Here is an 18,411-nt window from a genome sequence, read left to right as displayed (position 1 = left end):
AATGACAGTTCTTTGTGGTGCAAAATTAACATTTCTAACATTCCCACTCTAATCACCTCCCTCCCCTCAAAAAGCAAGGAAGCACACAAAGACCAGGCTTCCTGCTCTATTCCTGATCCTGAATAAGTTACTTAGTTAGCAGCCACCAATTTTAAATTACTGTCTTCCTGAGGTGCTAGAGGTAAGAAGATAATAGAGGTATAAACCCTTTCCTGGGCATCCTCTCAATCTAATCAGGGAATTAGAGTTTAATGATAGAATGATACAATTATTTTTCAATCAGGGGGGTGAGTGAACACCCTTTGCTGAGGTCTGGGAAAGATTACAAAGAACATGTTAAAGAAAAACTGCTATCAGAGTAGAATTTGAAAAGTCATCACGTGCAGCCCAATGAGTATGTGAAAGCAAAGCCTTCCAGGCAGGGAATAACTGTCTATTTAAACTTGGAGTCGTAAAATGTCATTTTGTACTCAGGAAAAGATACGTAGATCAATGTGACTAGATTATTGAGTTCGAAAGAGAGAGTTCGGGGTGGTAAAGCTGGCATTGTCACATGGGATGGTCTGTGCCAACTGAGGGCCTCTCTAGTTCCCATTTTAGGTGCTCAAAGGGGATTTTTACCAGAAGGAAAGCAATATAAATATGAATTTTTAATTTTTAATAAATTGAATTTTTAATCACTTAAAGAATGGAAGAGAAGGGATTGAAAATGAGACTGAAATTAGAAGTCTCTCAATGAAAGTGGATGAGACAAGTGTGGATCCTGAGGTACTACAACAGGCAGAGGTGCATATTACTTGGGTTATATCGTCACCTGGTGTTGACTGTACATTATTAACTAAATTCAGGGGAGTTAGGCAGAATAGCATAATTGCACATAATTTGAGAGGACGAGCTCTCAGTTGAGGTCATAATGTGGCCTGGTAGACATTAAAATAAGACATTAAAATGTTTTCTTTTGACACATTGTAGAAGTTCCTGGGAATCCCACCAAAGATGTACTGGTAAAAGACACCAGGGGCTGGATACCCATTTCAGTGATGTCAGCACAGTTGATATGCATAGATACATCACGAGGGAAGGGGCCTGATGAGTATGTGGGGCTGAGGGAGTTTCTTTGACATTTTACTGATCTCGCTCAAAGAAGATAATTGTTTATCCCTGAGTGAATATAAATCTGGCTGAAAAATAATTTTACCTTTCCATAGATGAGTAAGGATCAATGAAAAGGCTTTATCTTCCAAGAAGAAGGGCTGTTACTCAAGTTGAAGATTGCATGGAGACTTTCACATTCTCTAGAGGGGAAGGAGTGTTGAATCAACATTAGGTTATTGCATAGGAGGTTGTATTTGTTTGCTAAGGCTACCGTAATAACATAGCACAGCCAAAGTGAGTTAAACAGAAATGTATTTTCTCACACTGTTGGAGACTAGAAGTTCAAGGTTGAGGTGTTGGCAGGTTTAACACCTCTTGGTGTGTTCACAGGGTCATCTCTCTGTGTAGATGCATCTGATTTATCTCTCTGTGTCCTTGTTTCTTTTTATGGGGATACCGTTCATACTGAATTAGGACCCGCTCCGAAGACTTAATATTAACTTAATTACTTCTTTAAAATAATTTTTGTGGAGATAGTGTCTTGCTTTGTTACCTAGGCTGGTCTTGAACTCCCGGCTTCAAGTAGTCCTCCTACCTTAGCCTTCCAAAATCTTGAGAGTCAAGGTGTAAGCTACCATATCTGGCTTTAATCACCTCTTTAAATATGGTTTTAATCACCTCTCTAAATATGATTTTATTCGGAAGTGCGGGTAGTTGGGACTGCAACAAATGAAATTTGGGAGACACTATTCCATCTATAACAGAGGATATTGGTCACGTGTTACCTGGGTAGCTTATACTTCTTCAGAAACATATTCAGGGCCTATTATGAAGGTTAGTACCTTGAATGGAGGGCAAGGTTTGAGATTCTGTTAACTAATCTGGCCACCAAAATATACTGATCTTTTCTCTTGGTAATAAGTTTGCTTCCTTGGTGCCAGAGAGCATAGTCACTTGGTAAGCTTTATGACATCTTTCTAAAATCAGGACGCCAGCAAAGCAGATACTTTAGGCAGATGTAGTGGTTGTTGTTGAAATATGGGTGCACAGAACTGTGGTTTGCACTGCCTTTTTAAAATTTTTACTTTAATTTCTGGGATACACGTACAGATCGTGCAGGATAGTTACACAGTTATACACATGCCATGATGGTTTGCTGCCTCCATCCCCTGTCACCTACATTAGATATTTCTCCTAATGTTATCCCTCCCCAATATCCCCACCCCCTGTTATCCCTCCCCAGCCCCCTACCCCACAACAGACCCCAGTGTGTAATGTTCCCCTCCCTGTGTCCATGTGTTCTCATTGTTCAACACCCACTTATGAGTGAGAACATGTGGTGTTTGGTTTTCTGTTCTTGTATCAGTTTGCTGTGAATGATGGTTTCCAGATTGATCCATGTCCCTGCAAAGGACATGAGCTCATCCATTTTTATGGCTGCGTAGTATTCCATGGTGTATATGTGCCACATTTTCTTTAACCAATCTACCTTTGATGGGCATTTGGGTTGGTTCCACGTCTTTGCTATTGTAAACAATTGCACTGCCTTTTCTACACAGGCAGTAAAAAAGTCATGTCTCATCTCCAGGGAACAGGGACCTCAAGGCCTTGGGGTTTTGATGTCATCTCCATTTGGCTTTCTACCATAATTTTTGGTTAGTAAGGGTTCTCTAAGGTGATCACAGAAACTAGAGCAAATACAATTCTATCTAAGAAAAATGTTCAAGAAACAAAGTCAAAGAGGTGTGGCCACAAACTTCATCAAACCAAAGGTGGTTTGCAGCCTGAAGCAGGAACATGGGGCCAAGCTAAGGCGTTTGGAAGTTGTGGGACACAGGATCCCACCATCAAAGGATTTGGATAGTCAGAGGAAGGCCTACGTTAGCGAACAAAGTAACCATCGAAGGGTGATATTTTGCATATTTTTGGAAGCATAGCAAGGGCAGAATAAATGTATTTAAATTTGACATTTGTGATCTGTCACTTTAGGTCTGACAGACACATTAGGTCTGACTCCCTCATACTGTATGATTGGCTATATTGTGAATTCGGTGGCTTCGTTTTCTGTTTTATTTTGTTTCCTTTTGTTTTTGTTTTTGTTTTTTTCTTTTTTTGAGACAGAGTTTCGCCCTGCTGCCCAGGCTGAAGTGCAGTGGTGTGATCTCAGCTCACTGTAACCTCCTCCTTTCTCATTCAAGCGATTCTCCTGCCTCAGCCTCCTGAGTAGCTGGGTTTTCAGGCACGCACCACCATGCCTGGCTAATTTTTGCATTTTTAGTAGAGATGGGGTTTCATCATGTTGGCCAGGCTGGTCTCGAACTCCTGTTAGTCAGCTTTTTATTACCATTAAGGAGGTTGGAATGTAGTATGACTAAGTAGAGATTTGTTAGATGAATAAATAGTTCATAACAGAGGTAACGTTCCTGCACACAGGCCCAAGGTAAGAGGCAAGGAAAGGTTACCTTGGCCTTCCCTGTGTACACACAGGGATACAGCTCTATTTGTGAACCCTACACTACTACAATTTTCTAAGTATAGTTTTTTTTTTTAGACGGAGTTTCGCTCTTGTTACCCAGGCTGGAGTGCAATGGCGCGATCTCGGCTCACCGCACCCTCGCCTCCTGGGTTCAGGCAATTCTCCTGCCTCAGCCTCCTGAGTAGCTGGGATTACAGGCACGCGCCACCATGCCCAGCTAATGTTTTGTATTTTTAGTAGAGACGGGGTTTCACCATGTTGACCAGGTTGGTCTCGATCTCTTGACCTCGTGATCCGCCCGCCTCGGCCACCCAAAGTGCCGGGATTACAGGCATGAGCCACCGCGCCCGGCCAGTATAAGTATAGTTTTAATTGTCCTTGAAAGGATTAAGATACAATTTTTATTTGTCAAGTATACCTCAATAAAGTTTGCCGGAAGGGAAGTTTAAAGATCTCTGATGTTATAATCCTCTATTGCCAGTAGATGGCGAAAAAGATTTGCATGTCTTTCATGGAACCCATCCTCCCCCTATGAAAAGGTTTCTCAGTAGAGAAAAAAAATGCAGTGCTTTGTTTTTTTGTTGTTGTTAATACTTACAAATAGAAAAAAAGCCTTGTTTATACTTTTATTCAAATTATTTTTAAAACAGAATAAACTGTGGAAGAGAGTTGCTAGTGTCTTATATTGAAGTTTAAATACTTCCATAAGGCAAAGCTCTGTGCTCAGGACTGAACTGGAGGCTGTGGAGAACAGACTAAGTACAAGGTTTCATCCCTGTCCCCGAACTGAAGGACACTTGATGTATCTTTTACATTCACGTGTCAGCCAATGGCTGCCTTGCTTGGCCATTGTTTGTGGTTAATATAGATAAACTTGGCCAGGGGTGTGGCTCACGCCTGTAATCCCAGCACTTTAGGAGGCCGAGGAGGGCGAATCATGAGGTCAAGAGATCGAGACCATCCTGGCCACCATGGTGAAACCCCGTCTCTACTAAAATTACAAAAATTAGTTGGGCGTGGTGGTACGAGCCTGTAAACCCAGCTACTCGGGAGGCTGAGGCCAGAGAATCGCTCGAACCCGGGAGACAGAGGTTGGAGTGAGCCGAGATGGCGCCACTGCACTCCAGGTTGGGTGACAGCAATACTCCATCTCAAAAAACCACAGGTAGACAGACAGATAGATGGATAAGCTCTCCGGAGCCCCTGTGCCTCCGACGCTAATCCTGCTTCTGCTTTGTGTGATCACAAGAGAACAAAATAGGACACTGTTGGTTTCTATGGTAAGTGATTCTGCAGCTTCAGCCAAGGCTTATCCCATAGCATGGTTTCAGTGGGGGCAGGAAGGGGGATGGCTTGCCTTGTCAAGACAGGCCCTCCTGTATTCAGCAAATGACTTCAGAGAAGGCGTGTTAGCGTGCTGGGGCTGTCATAACAGTGGACCACAGACTGGGCGGCTTAAACAACAGACATGTATTGCCTTACAGTTCTAATGGCTAGATGTCCAGATCCTGGATTGGTTCCTTCTCAGGCCTGCGAGAGAGACTCTGATCCATGTCTCCAGCCTTGCTTCTGGTAATTTGCTGGCATTTTCTGGGCATTCCTTGGTTTACAGAAGCATCACCCCAGTCTCTGCCTTCATCTTTATGTGGCATTCTCCCTGTGTCCATTTATTTGTACAGATTTTCCCTTTTTATAAGGACATCCGTCATATTGGATGAGGGGCCTGCACTACTTAGGTATGACGTCATCTTAATTAACTATGTCTGCAATGGCCCTATCTCCAAATAGGTCACATTCTGAGGTCCTGGAGATTTGAACTTTAATAATAGTATTTGGGAGGCACAATGTAACCCATAATAGAAGGCCTTATAACTACTTCCCAAGTGGGGATTATAAATATCCTCTAATTGATTTCTTTCCTTTTTTTGTGTGTTGGGGGGTGGTTAAGTTTTATGAGATGGTCAACACCGCCATTGTTTAGAAATGTTTGCAATGTGTCATTAAATCTTTATGCTAAAAAGCAACAATACGTTATTTTTCTCTTTTTCCTTCCTACCTTCCGTCCCCCCTCAGTCCCTCCCTCCATTCCTTCTTTTTTTTAAAAAACAACAACAACAAACAACAACAACAACAATATGATGTTGTGCTTACATCTGGTACATGACTGGAAAATTTTGAGTCAGCAGGAAATAGAAGGGGCTACAAAGTAGGATAGGAGAGGAGAGGAGAGAGGGTATATAATTTATCAAAATGTTCGCATGCATACTTCATGTTTTAAAGAAAAAATGACAACTGAGAGCCTCATTAAGTTCTGAATGACCAAGTTTCCTATAGCAAGTATTCTAAGACCTCTTATGTATGCCCAATTTTCTTTTCCTTTTTTTTTGTTTTGTTTTGTTTTTGAGACTCGAAGGGCACTAGTTGCTTACCTCGTAGGCAAAGGCAAGGTGCTCCTCATAATGTTATTCTGTATTCTATTTTCTACCCACGAGGATGTCCATCAGGGAATGATGCTACCTATAGCAGCCGACCTGGGCACTTAAAAGAATGCCCAAGAAGAGGATGTTAGCAAGTGATTCTGCTTTAGCAGGGAGATGAGTCAACCGCAGTGACCTTGTAGCTGAGTTTTAGTGTTATATAAATTTGCCTTCCCAAATGTGTTATTTACATCATATACATTTAGAAAAATATTTTGCTCATTAATACCCACAACAAACTTTTGAAGAATACTTTCTGTGTGAAGGGCCAGTTTTCAGCCCAGAGAACGCTGAACTGGATATGGCATGATCTCCGTCTTGAGGACGAGTATACCCTCATAAAGTTGAGCTCATTTAATAACCTGGATATACACATGTGCATGTCTGCAGCGCGAATGACCTGAATGCCCGTTGTGATCAGTACCAGAATACAGGGCAACTGTCAGATACTTTGCAGGTGGCTGATGAAGATACCATGGCAACCTGTAGGTTATTCCTGCACTCTTCTATTGCCTCTTTTCTCAAACCTCGACCACTCTGCTGGCCACTTTTAAGGGTCAGGCATGTGAGGGTGGGCATAACACCTGGATATGTCTTTGAGCATATTTGCCGAGTTATGATCGTCATCATGATTAGTGTCCTCTTCCTCACTGAAGGCCAGCTCTTGAATGTCTTCTCTTAACCTTAATGAGCTCCTTAATTCTTTAATTCATCAGCATTCTCAAATAACATGATTTTAATACTTAACTCTTTTTTCACTGGCTTAAATTTATTTTCAAAACCTTCCACTTAGTTTCATTCAACAGCATTTTAATGTGTGGAACGATGTATTCCTGCATATAAATGTACAGTTTATTAACGCAATGGAGTCGCATTGCTGTGGAAAAATTCTTCCTAATTTTATGCCAGGTTAATTACACTTCTGCAGAGAATGCTGCATCTTTCAGATGCTCTGTCAATGGAGTAAATGTGAGATCTGCTAGTATAAGAGAACACAACCACAGCGCTAGCTGGAGAATTGCCAGGTAAAATGTATATTACTAAAAACAGCAATAGGAGCCCTTGTAGTAAGACATGGCCAAAAATGAAAGGCAGCATACTAAAATAAGATATAGGCCATACCTTCATGGAGTCACACAGATGGAAGATGGCATCTCATTTGTTTTCACTCACACTGTATTCCTAGGATTCAGCATACTACTGGAGCTTTGTAAATAAATGTTCTCAAACTGTATGATTGAACAGATCAAAAACAGCTAACCCAGTAGCTCAGAAATTGGAGGTCCTCTTAAGAACTATTTAAAGAACCAACAATTGATTTGACAAATGATGTACAGGCAGGTCATAAGATTATAAGTCTAAATATTTTTATTAATGTTATTATTTTTAAGGATAAACAAAAATTGATAAATATAATTGAGGTATGGTCTTTAGAATCCAATCAAATAATACCATATCCAAACATCTGTAAATAAATATACCCCACAATTTGTATATGGTTAAATAAATTTAAATTCTCTGTGATGCTAACTTAGTGTTAACTCACCATAGTACTTAGCATGGTGTGCCTGACTAGCACGTAGGGTTGAATCACATTTAGCCAGTGTTTGGTAAGTATTTATTTATTTAAAATTGAAGGAGGAATGTCCAAAACATCACCTCAAATAAAAATCAATGAAAATTTCTTCATAAGCAAAACTTTACACCATGGCGACAGATGTAAACGTTTCATTAGCATTTCTTGAGTTCCTACCCTGTAGCAAGTATCCAGACTTAATGATGGAACTTCTTTTACTGAACTTTATTATTTGAAAACAATTTTTCTTATTATGCCGATTCAGATTATATTGTATATCATTCTCTATTAATTTTGATTAATAGAGACAAAGTTTCTTTTATTAGGCTCTTGTTAGAAACAAACTTCTCCCCACTCTGAGAAATCAAATTATTTCTAGCCTGCAGAATTCCTGAATTCCATAAAAAATTAATGCCGTGAATATTTCAATTAGGAAATATGTGCAGTCATTAATTTGTTTAAGAGCTTGGTAAAAAGTCATTTCAAAGAGACTCAGTTCAAGGAGGATGTTAATTGTAGCAAGAGGTCTGTTGATATTGACATCATGTTTGTGCTAAGGTCATAGACTCTCATTATAATTAAGTGTTTTGACATGTGCTGACACATTTAACTTGCTGAAACACATTTAAATATTTCTATAAACCATCTACCGAAAATGAAGACTACCCTCAACAAGAAGTATCCTTGAGAAATGACTGCATCCATCATGAAGTCATGTTACAAAGAATCAAAGTTGCTAGTCCTATTGCAGTGTAAAAGGAGAATTTCTTGTCTGTCCTAATGGGACCAGTGAGAGTTGGTGTTGCCATTTCTATAAGAGTCATGATAAAGTGTCTTCAATGCTTGTAGGTAGATAAAATCATTCTCCTTGAGGGTATCTCATAGGACTCAGCACATAGTATCCAAGAGTTTAATCATGTACAGACATAACCATGCAGTTTACAAACTGGTACAAAGATAAATGACTAAATTGTGGACAATGTCCAGGCTTTACTAAAGTGGCCAGGCTATAAGAAGGGAAAGTTGTCACTGAATTATCTTCAGGGTACATGCTCCTGTTAACAAAAGAGTGGCCTTATCTGCTTGAGTTCTAGAAAAGGAGGTATTTTGTACCACATAGAGACACTTTATCACAGTCTGACCACTAGAAAATGAACAGGATTAGGGGACCTGGAGAAACCATTAGCTTTTCTTTATCTTTGTTGAAATATTCCTCAAGAGTATCTTGTTTCTTCTCTCTGATTCTTTGTTACTGAGCAAACTTTTGACAATACATCCATTTCCAGACTACTGAAGTATCTGGTATCTAATGACAGGAAAAGAGTGTCCTGGGCTTGTTGAAAGTGTTTATTTTTTGGTAAATTAGTAAATCTGCTGTTTATTCTTCCATGGTAAATTGATAAATCTCTTAGTGTCTGCTTTATCATTTATCTTTTGAGAATTTGTTTGTCATGAACCAGCCCCTAAGAGGCCACTTAACTCTTGGCACACTGATGGGTTAAATATCTAGGACCAAAACAATTAAGTGGGCCGGTGTGGTGGCTCACGCCTATAATCCCAGCACATTGGGAAGATGAGGTGGGTGGATCACTTGAGGTCAGGAGTTCAAGACCAGCCTGGCCAACATAATAAAATGCCATCTCTACTAAAAATACAAAAATTAGCCAGGCGTAGTGGCTGGTGCCTGTAATCCCAACTCCTTGTGAGGGCTGAGGCATGAGAATCGCTTGGACCTGGGAGGCAGAGGCTGCAGTGAGCCAAGATCGCGCCACTGCACTCCAGCCTGGGCAAAAGAGTGAAACTCAGTCTCAAAAACAAAACAAACAAACAAACAAAAAAAAAAAACTGGGCTCTTAAGTCCAACAGACTCTGAGGGAAGCGCCAAGGCCCTGCTCAGGCCCACTACTTGTTCTCCTCTTTAATATTGGTCTCTTTCCCAGTCAGCATGTTCTAATTATGACCATCTGTCTTAGCCCATTTGTGTTGCTGTAAAGGAATACCTGAGACTGAGTAATTTTTAAGACAACAGGCCTATTTGGCTCAGAGCTCTGCAGACTATGCAAGAGGCATGGTGCTGGCATTTGCTCAGCTTCTGGTGAGGCCTCAGGAAGCTTTTACTCTTGGTAGAAGGCAAGGGGAGCTGGTGTGTCACATGATGAGAGAGGGAGCAAGAGAGATGTCAGGCTCTTCTAAACTGCCAGTTCTCATGTGAACTAACAGGTCGAGAACTCACTCACTGTCATGGGGAAAGGCACTAAGCCATTCATGAAGGATCCGCCCCTGTGACCCAAACACCAGTTCCCACCTTCAACACGGGATGACATTTCAACATGAGATTTGAAGGGGACAAACATCCAAACTGTATCACTCTCCATGGATTAGTAGGTGACTTTAAACATCTAATTTTCTCAAAAACAGACTTTTCAAAATCTTTAAAACAGATCTACCAACTTACAAGTACATAGATGACGTGAAGTCCCTTCATATATCTTGTAGTTTGCAAGACACGTTTTGATACTACACATCCTAGCATGTCAGTTTAATCCTTCTGCTAATGCCTTCCTTGTAAACCTGGGATCAGTCAACTATCACATCCCACCTTCATGCCTCAGTTCTTTCAGGCTTTATAATGGAAAGGGCTTGGTGCCTGGCTCAACGGTTCAGTATAACAACAGCAATAAAAAATTTATAAGCAATTATTATGAGTTAGCCAATATGCTGGGTACTTTCATACATCTTTAATTATCTAATTAACTCTTCACCCTGTGAAACAATTTCCATTTTACAGATTTAGTAATAGAGGTTTTTCATAATAAAGTAACCTGTTCAGAGTCACACAGTGGAATATGCAAAGTCTGAACCTAGGCTAATCTGACTTCAGGATCCTGGCTCTTTATGGTATGGCCTGCTGTCTCTCTCTAATTTACTAAATGAGCTTTAACGTAGATCTTGTCCTTTACTAGCATGATCACGTTCTGGTAGCAAAAACTCACGCATTACAAACAACCTGGGCATTATGGTGGGATAGATCTCACCAATTAAGACAGTGGAGTACAGAATGCAGCATCTAATAATTGAACTGATTTAGGATTTCTTAATAGAATTCCATTTAACTAAAAGGATTTGGATTATTAATGAACTCAGTCATGGTTGGGCTGGGTTGATTGTGGCTTAATTGCTCTAGGGCCCTTCACTTTGGCAATCTTTTCACAAATACTTAAAATTGAGTTCATTATATGGTGTCTGTGAAGGGATGCTAGGTTTACCATTTAGGCTGAATAGTCTAAATAGCTCAAGGTCTCATCAAAGATATAGTAAGACAAATATCATCTCAATGAAATATGTTAACAACTGTTTTAACAGATTACTGTGAGAACTAGAGGGGAGGCCACTGAATCTCCTGGGCTTCTGGGAGAGCTTTCCCAGTAAAGAGGTATTATTTGCTCAGGTCTATAAAGCGAAGACTGGGAGTTTGCTAGGTGAAGAACTGAAGAGGAGAGAGGGCTTTGTAGACAGTGGGCCCAGGTCCTCCAAAAGCATTGACACATGAAAAAATTCTGTAAACTCATAGACTGATGAGAAATTCAGTGTGGTGGGCTTTTATTTTTTATTTTTTGTGTGTGATTCTGAACACATTGGCTAAAGATTGAGACAGGTAGCATGGATGTCAGAGCCATATCATGAGGTCTGACTTTTGGAAGTGCTTGACTCTGTTGCTAACATGTTTTTACTGCCAGTCTACAGAAGGAGACTCAATGAGACAGACTTAGGTCTCCCATGGTCAAGTAGCATCTAATTTAAAAGTCTGATTATCCCAGCTTTCTGACTCTGATTAGCTTCTGCTGCAGATCATATTCAGTATATGCAGCAGAAAAAGTATAAACCTTTTCATTCACATTGACCATTCTTTATATAAGAGACTGTTAATATGTCGTTATCAGAGCACTGTGTCGGAAAAATCTGGAGGGCTTGCTGAGAAAGCACATACCTGGGTCTTGAGATTCTGATACTACTGGTATGAGGATAATGCCCAGGAATCTAAGTTTTTAACATTCTGCAAGATTCTGTTATATACATAAATATGCAGATTCTTGCCCTATAGGATAAAATTTAAAAGATATAGTTGCATTGATTGCTTGGAGCTCTTACAAGATCTACAAGATTAGATACAACATGGGTTAGGATTCAGTCAATGTATGTATTATTCTTATATGCATACATCAGAGCAAAGGTTACAAAATGGCAGCTTATTTAATTAGAATTTTCCCTCAGAAATGTTTGTTTTTGGCTTATATATTAGTTTAATTGTTAAGAGTTTGAATTAGTTCCCACATATAAACACTGAATATTTCATACAAAATATTGTATTCACACAATACAATATACGCCTCTTGGGATGCCTCCTATAGAAAGAATTCAGGATCTCTAGTTTATTATGGACATCCCCAGCCTGCCCCACCCTGTGCCTTTGCCTGGCCTGCAGGAATTTTCCTGTCTCCCTACAGGAAGGCAAATTCACATCTTAACACTCTGTGCCTTCTAGTTTCATTCCCTGTTCTTTCCTCACTTCTTTTCATGCTCAAGAACTGCTGATTATTGAGAGGCGGGTGAGCAGAGGCCTCCATCCCTCTGTGTCTTTGCACATGTTCTTACTTAGGTCTAAAATGTCCTTGTCAACTTTATATTTTTGGTCATCTTTTAAAACACCAGGCAAGTGTCATATCAACTGTGCAATCTTCCCTGGCTTCTCCCAGACCAATTCAAGAATTCCTCCTCTGAGCTAAGAACTTTGCAAAATTCTCTTGTATCTCTTATCACATGTGTATTTTAATACCTCCACCGCCATACCATGAGTTTATTCAGTACTTACCAATGAAAAGAAATTTTTACCTAGGCTTAATACACTAGGGATTGTGTCAAACCCATAGTTAATCAGAAGATCTAATAATCCCACACGTGAGACTTCTCCATTATCTTAGTAGTAGAAATTGTGGCATTATTTTGGAAGAATATATAACCGTTGTGACTTTACTTAGAAATGTTTAGGCAGAATTCATCAGGCAGGTTCAGTGTTTTCTTTTGCATGTCATTATTGTGATTTTCCTTCCAAACTAAGTTGGATATATCACAGACAACCTAAAAAACCTACCTCATTGAGTTATTTCCTATCATAATATACTACAACTACATCTTAGCTGAATGAAATTTGTGATCATTTCTTCAGAGACCATTCTGTTCTATATTTAACTATGAAGTTATCTAACGCTGAAGTCACATTTAACTCTGAGTTCTGTTTAATCGCTTTTTAGTAAAATAGCCTATTTTTCCCTTCATAATAATGGTGGTTTCCACTATTCACTGTCATTTTCAACATTCCATTTCCCCCAAATATCATCTAAAGTTGTTTTTTTCCTGTTCTTGAATATAGTTTCTCTATATTCAAGAGAATATAGAGAAGTTTCTTATTAGTTTCTCTCGCTCTCTTTTTCTGGCTCAGTGCCATGCAGGGTTTAATTAATTCCTTCTACAATATTTGCATGCTATGATTTTCTTTAATTTATTCTGTCTATACTCTTGCCTTATTTAATTCAAGAGAACATTTGGGAAATGGATACCGTTTGCATAAAGGATGCAACGCAAATAAATTATGCTGCTTCCAACTGCCGTAATGAGTAAGCAAAATCCTGCAAAGCCATTTCAGTAAAGTCCATCTGCAAACAATGAGAACATTTCTGATTAATGTAGGCTAAAGCTACACTAAAAGTCATTAGCGCACTTCAATTGCACTTGCATACTTTAAGTTTTAAAAAGTAACGCTGGGTTTAAATGTTTAAAATTACCCTTTCAGCACTAGTTCCTAAAAGGATGTGTAAATCTGGCGCTGTTTGGCTGATAGTCTCCTGTCCAGATGGAATTGTGCATGTGAATTTATAGAGCATTACTAGCTTGGAAGGCCAGTGATTGTACCATGATGTTTCACAGATCACATTCCTTTCCTTTGTGAATTGTTGCCAATATGATGCCATTTAATTTTTTGAAAATAACTTCAACTCCGTTAAAACTAACTGTGTGAATTAATTTAAAGCATATTTCTGGAAGCTGTTAGGAGACAGCAACAGACCTGAAGAGAAGGAGAAGCAGGGTTAGAGGTAGGGGCACTGGTGGAATGTGACATAGAGGAAATCGTTCTAGTCTGGCTGTCCCTCTGTATCCTCTCTCCCTCTTGGGGACCTCTAATCAGACACTAGGCCTTGGGTCCTATGCAGTATTGCAGTTCTCTGGGGAAGCAAGCCCTGGACACCTGAGATGCTGAGCCGGAGTGAGCTCCTTTTATTGCGAGCCCACTGTAGTTTGTCTGACTGCTGGTTGTCTAGGAAACCCAGGTAGAGAAGCATACATCATTGCAGTATTAGTTGTGTGCCCTTCGACAAAGCGATGAGCTCTTCAAGGCCTCAGTTTCTTATTTTAAAACAGGGAATTTTTCTGTCAGCTGAGGTGTGAAAAAAAAAAAGGAAGAGAGAGAGAAAATAGGAATTATGTGGGTCACATAGAATTCCTTGGAAATTTGAATCATATTCCAAATAAAATATATGTATTTTTTTCTCAGAAAGAACTACAGAATAATTTATAAGTGACCACTAAAAGAATATGATTATATTTTCCTGATCTTCACAACTTTTTAAATTTATACCTAGATGATAAATTCATTCCATATATGAATTAATTTCTTTAAGTGGAGGTGCCAGAATGCTAGAATTCCTTCTGAATGTAGATGTTATTTGTCTACATGGTTATGAATTTTAGAGAGCAAAATGCCCCATCATCAAGATTTTGACCTTTTTATTTACAGTTTTATTGCAAAGTAATATTAGCAGAGCAAAGGGTGGTGTGATTATTTAGATAATGTCAAAAGGACAATTTCTGAGTTTTCTGGCACACACTAAGGGCATAATTTTCTGCTTTTCCATAAAATTGGCACGCAGCATCTCAATGTCTCGGTTTTTATTGCTCAGATATAACTCAAGCAAGGCATTCCATATGGTCAGAGAGCCTAAGGCCTTTCTGGACCAGTCTTGGAGGAAAGGAAGGCTTCAGTGTGGTATAGCCAGTGGAACTTACAGACTGCTCTCTATGCACCAGGCACCATGATATACCTTTTGCACATATTTTTGCATTACATTTTTACAACAGTTCCTGCTGCTTTCCTTCAGTGGTTTATTTATGTAAAAAATAGACTACTAAAGGATACCACGTATCTAGCTATCTGAGAAGAAAAGATAGCTACTTTTCCTAATGAGAAAATGGATTATTTTTAAAGCTTTCTATGGACTTAAGAACATGAGAAATTTCAGAGCTAGGAGGCAGAAATGTTTTTTTACATACCAAAATTAGCAAGAGGTTAATAGACTTAATTCAAAATGAAAAAAAAAAACTTTTGAAATGAGATTCATATCAAGGACAGTGGCTGAGCTCTCTTATTCTAAATGCAGGTTCTCTGTCCACAGCAGAAGGCCTGGCTGTCCTAGGGCAATGGCAGAACTCATCACAGAGGCTAGGTGTTCAGGAGGTAGAGTTAGATAGATCAAGATTAAATCTGGGCTTCTGTTTTCCAACTTTAGGCAAGTCACTTAGGTTCTCTGCATATTTATTTTCTACTTATAAAATGAGAATAATAAAATGCTTATTTCATACAGAACAGATTAGTTTTTACAAAATAACATACCTAGCACAATGCTGAATTCATGAACATTAAGCAATGCTATTATTCCTAAAATTTGTATTGTGTAGGCAACTTTTAAAGGACAGCTTTCCTGGTGCTTAAGACTGGAGTGAATCCTTGGTGCTTAGAATTCCTGTGTCTGAGTTTAGAATAAACAGTGGGTTGGGCATTGTATCTGGCATCAGGGGTTCACATCCTAAGGAGAGGACACAGATCTTTTCACATTTAGAACACAAGGAATCGTCAGAAAGCAGACTCTCTGCTTAGTCCTGTCCAAATCAAGTTATGTTTCTCTTTTTTCTTATGAAGCAGCATATGGATTTCAAGCCAGAGTCCTTATTAATGCAAATATGAACTATTGACTTTAATAAGTCTTCTGTACTATTATAAAGAGTGGTACTGACATTTGCCATTTGTATATTCACAAGCCCACAATACACAAATTCATAGCAAAATGTAGATCTCATCTAAATGTTCCTTTGACAATGAGAATAATTAACTGCTCATTTCGTGCCATCTTTTCTCCTACGGTAAAGGAAAGGCATTAATGCTTTTGAGTGAAACACAAGAGCTACTTTTCTGCATAGTTGATTTTTAAGTACTCTGAAGTATTATAATAAGAAACATAAATAAAATTCCACGTTGTTCACTGCGACAAATAAAACCCTAAACACACAAAAAACCCTATTGGTGGGTTTTAAAATAATCTTTTAAGTCTACAAAAATAGTCAAAGTAGAGTATGATCAGTATTTATTTCTAAAAGTACTTTCCCTGAGGGCATTATGTTATTGTATCAGACCAAGTATTCCTTTGTATCATATTGTATGAATTTTATAAATTAATGGAGATTTTGCTTGAGGGCAAAACATGCCATACAAGGTGCTATATGTTGGAGAGAAAGAGCTCCAAAAATCATATTTCCCTTCCATTTAGACACCTTAAAAGCTCAGGCTATTTTGAAATCTTCTTGAGGAACTCCATACACAGTTGCTTCTATAAGTTAGCAGCAGAGTCCCAGGGGGTAATCTGAGACATATTTTGATCCATAGTTAATGGCACTGGAGGTGGGAGTGACTCATTCTGAAATAAGACATGGAAAGCTTGCAAGACTTAGTAGCTATGGTATAATTTAAATTTATGGAGTGATGTGTTGGGTGCATTTTTGCTAAAGCATCAGAGCAAGAAATTATTGACTTCAGAGTAGGCAAGATGATAGTCCCAGAGTATAGAATAAAATGTCTTAGTTAAAACAAAGCAGCATGTTAATAATATTTAAGACTTTTCAAACATGGCAAAACACATAGAAAATATGCAAGCCACTCTCTATAGTTCGGTTTTCAGCTGTCTGTGTGCATTAGAGTCCTGTTAAATTGCATATTCCCAAGCCAGGTACTAACCCTGATCACTGAGATTTCCTGAGGCAGAAGCTAACAATTCTCATGTAAACCAGTCTAGGAATTGCTACTCCATAGTTTTTGCCATGCCATATCTCAGCCTATAGGGAAAACGCTTTGGATTCTAAGAAAGGAAAGCCCCACATTGGTTTCTTATTCTACCGTAAGCATTCACAGAAAGGGGAAATTTTATTAGAACGTTTATCAGCAAGGTATTTTTTGAAGACTTCATGTTGGTTATGTGTGCATTTATTTAATAAATGATCTTCAAATATCCCACTAAGTATAATCAACTGTGATTCCTGTTGGAAATACAAAAATGAAGCAAACAATTGAAAATGTCTCCAATTTACTCACATTCTAATTGTAGAGACGCACAAGCCACCAGAAAAACAAAATAGAAGGCATTAAGATAGATGCATGCACAGGGTATTATGAAAGAATGGAGGTACAGATGAGCGCTTTAACCCAACTCGAAGAGGGCAACTTCTCGGAGGAAATGATGCTTAAGCCAAATCTTGAAAAAATGATTATATAGCAAGGTTAACTTGAGGTGTCTATGAGAGTGTGTTTCAGTCATAAACGTTGAAGTTAAAGGGTTCAAGGGCATGAAACAACTGGGATAACAAGAAGTAGTTAAATATATCACTTTAAATATTTATGCATATATTTAATTGGTTTTATATAGATATAGTAATTAAATACAACCAGTATAAGAGTCACGCGAGAAGAATGCAAAAAGTGGAAAGGGTCAGACAATGAAAGCCTTGTTTGGTAAAATAAAAAATTTTAATTTTCTCTCATAAGCAAAAGAGAACTACCAAATGATTTTAAGAACCAAAGTGAAAAGATCAGATTTGCATAGTTAAAAGCCTCTTCTGCCATTCTAATTACATTATGGAGGATGATTAAAGGTAAGGTAATGCAATTGAGGATGGGAAAACATGGTAATCTTGGCAAGTGGCAATGGAAGAGGTGGAAATGGATGTGAACAATATTAAGAAAGCAATAAAAGACTTCAAGTCAGTATCAGTTGTAATGTGAATAAATAATGGCATATAAAATCAACACTTGATCTGCAGAAATACTTTACTAACAAACGTTGGAAAACAAATTGCCCATTCTCCATCACACAGGATTTGGAGACAAATAAAAGTGGGCTTGACTCTCTTTGAACCCAGAAATATTTCTCTGTCCTCCAAGACATAGAGGTGGTAACAACTGTGGAGTGGGGTTTGTTGGATTTTGATAGGTATCAAAATGACCTGGTAAGTGTTTTAAAAATCCTAAATTTGGATCCATGGATGGAAAATACATGAATGAGTTTTCTCTTAATTATTTAAAAAGTATAATCTACTATCACGATGGTTATCCTAGGGTTAACAATATAAATTGAACATCCAAAAACACTAATTACCCAGTTGATATTAGGCAGCTATTATTATTATTATTATTATTATTATTATTATTATTTGAGACAGAGTCACATTTTGTCTCCCAGGCTGGAGTGCAATGGCATGATCTCAGCTCACTGCAACCTCTGCCTTCCAGATTCAAGCAATTCTCCTGTCTCAGCCTCCCAAGTAGCTGGGACTACAGGTGCATGCCACCATGCCCAGCTAATTTTTCGATTTTTAATAGAGATGAGATTTCACTATATTGGTCAGGTTGA

Source organism: Saimiri boliviensis, chromosome 2 (assembly GCF_048565385.1).
Source record: "Saimiri boliviensis isolate mSaiBol1 chromosome 2, mSaiBol1.pri, whole genome shotgun sequence".
NCBI lineage: Eukaryota > Metazoa > Chordata > Mammalia > Primates > Cebidae > Saimiri > Saimiri boliviensis.
This window is presented reverse-complemented; position numbering follows the sequence as displayed.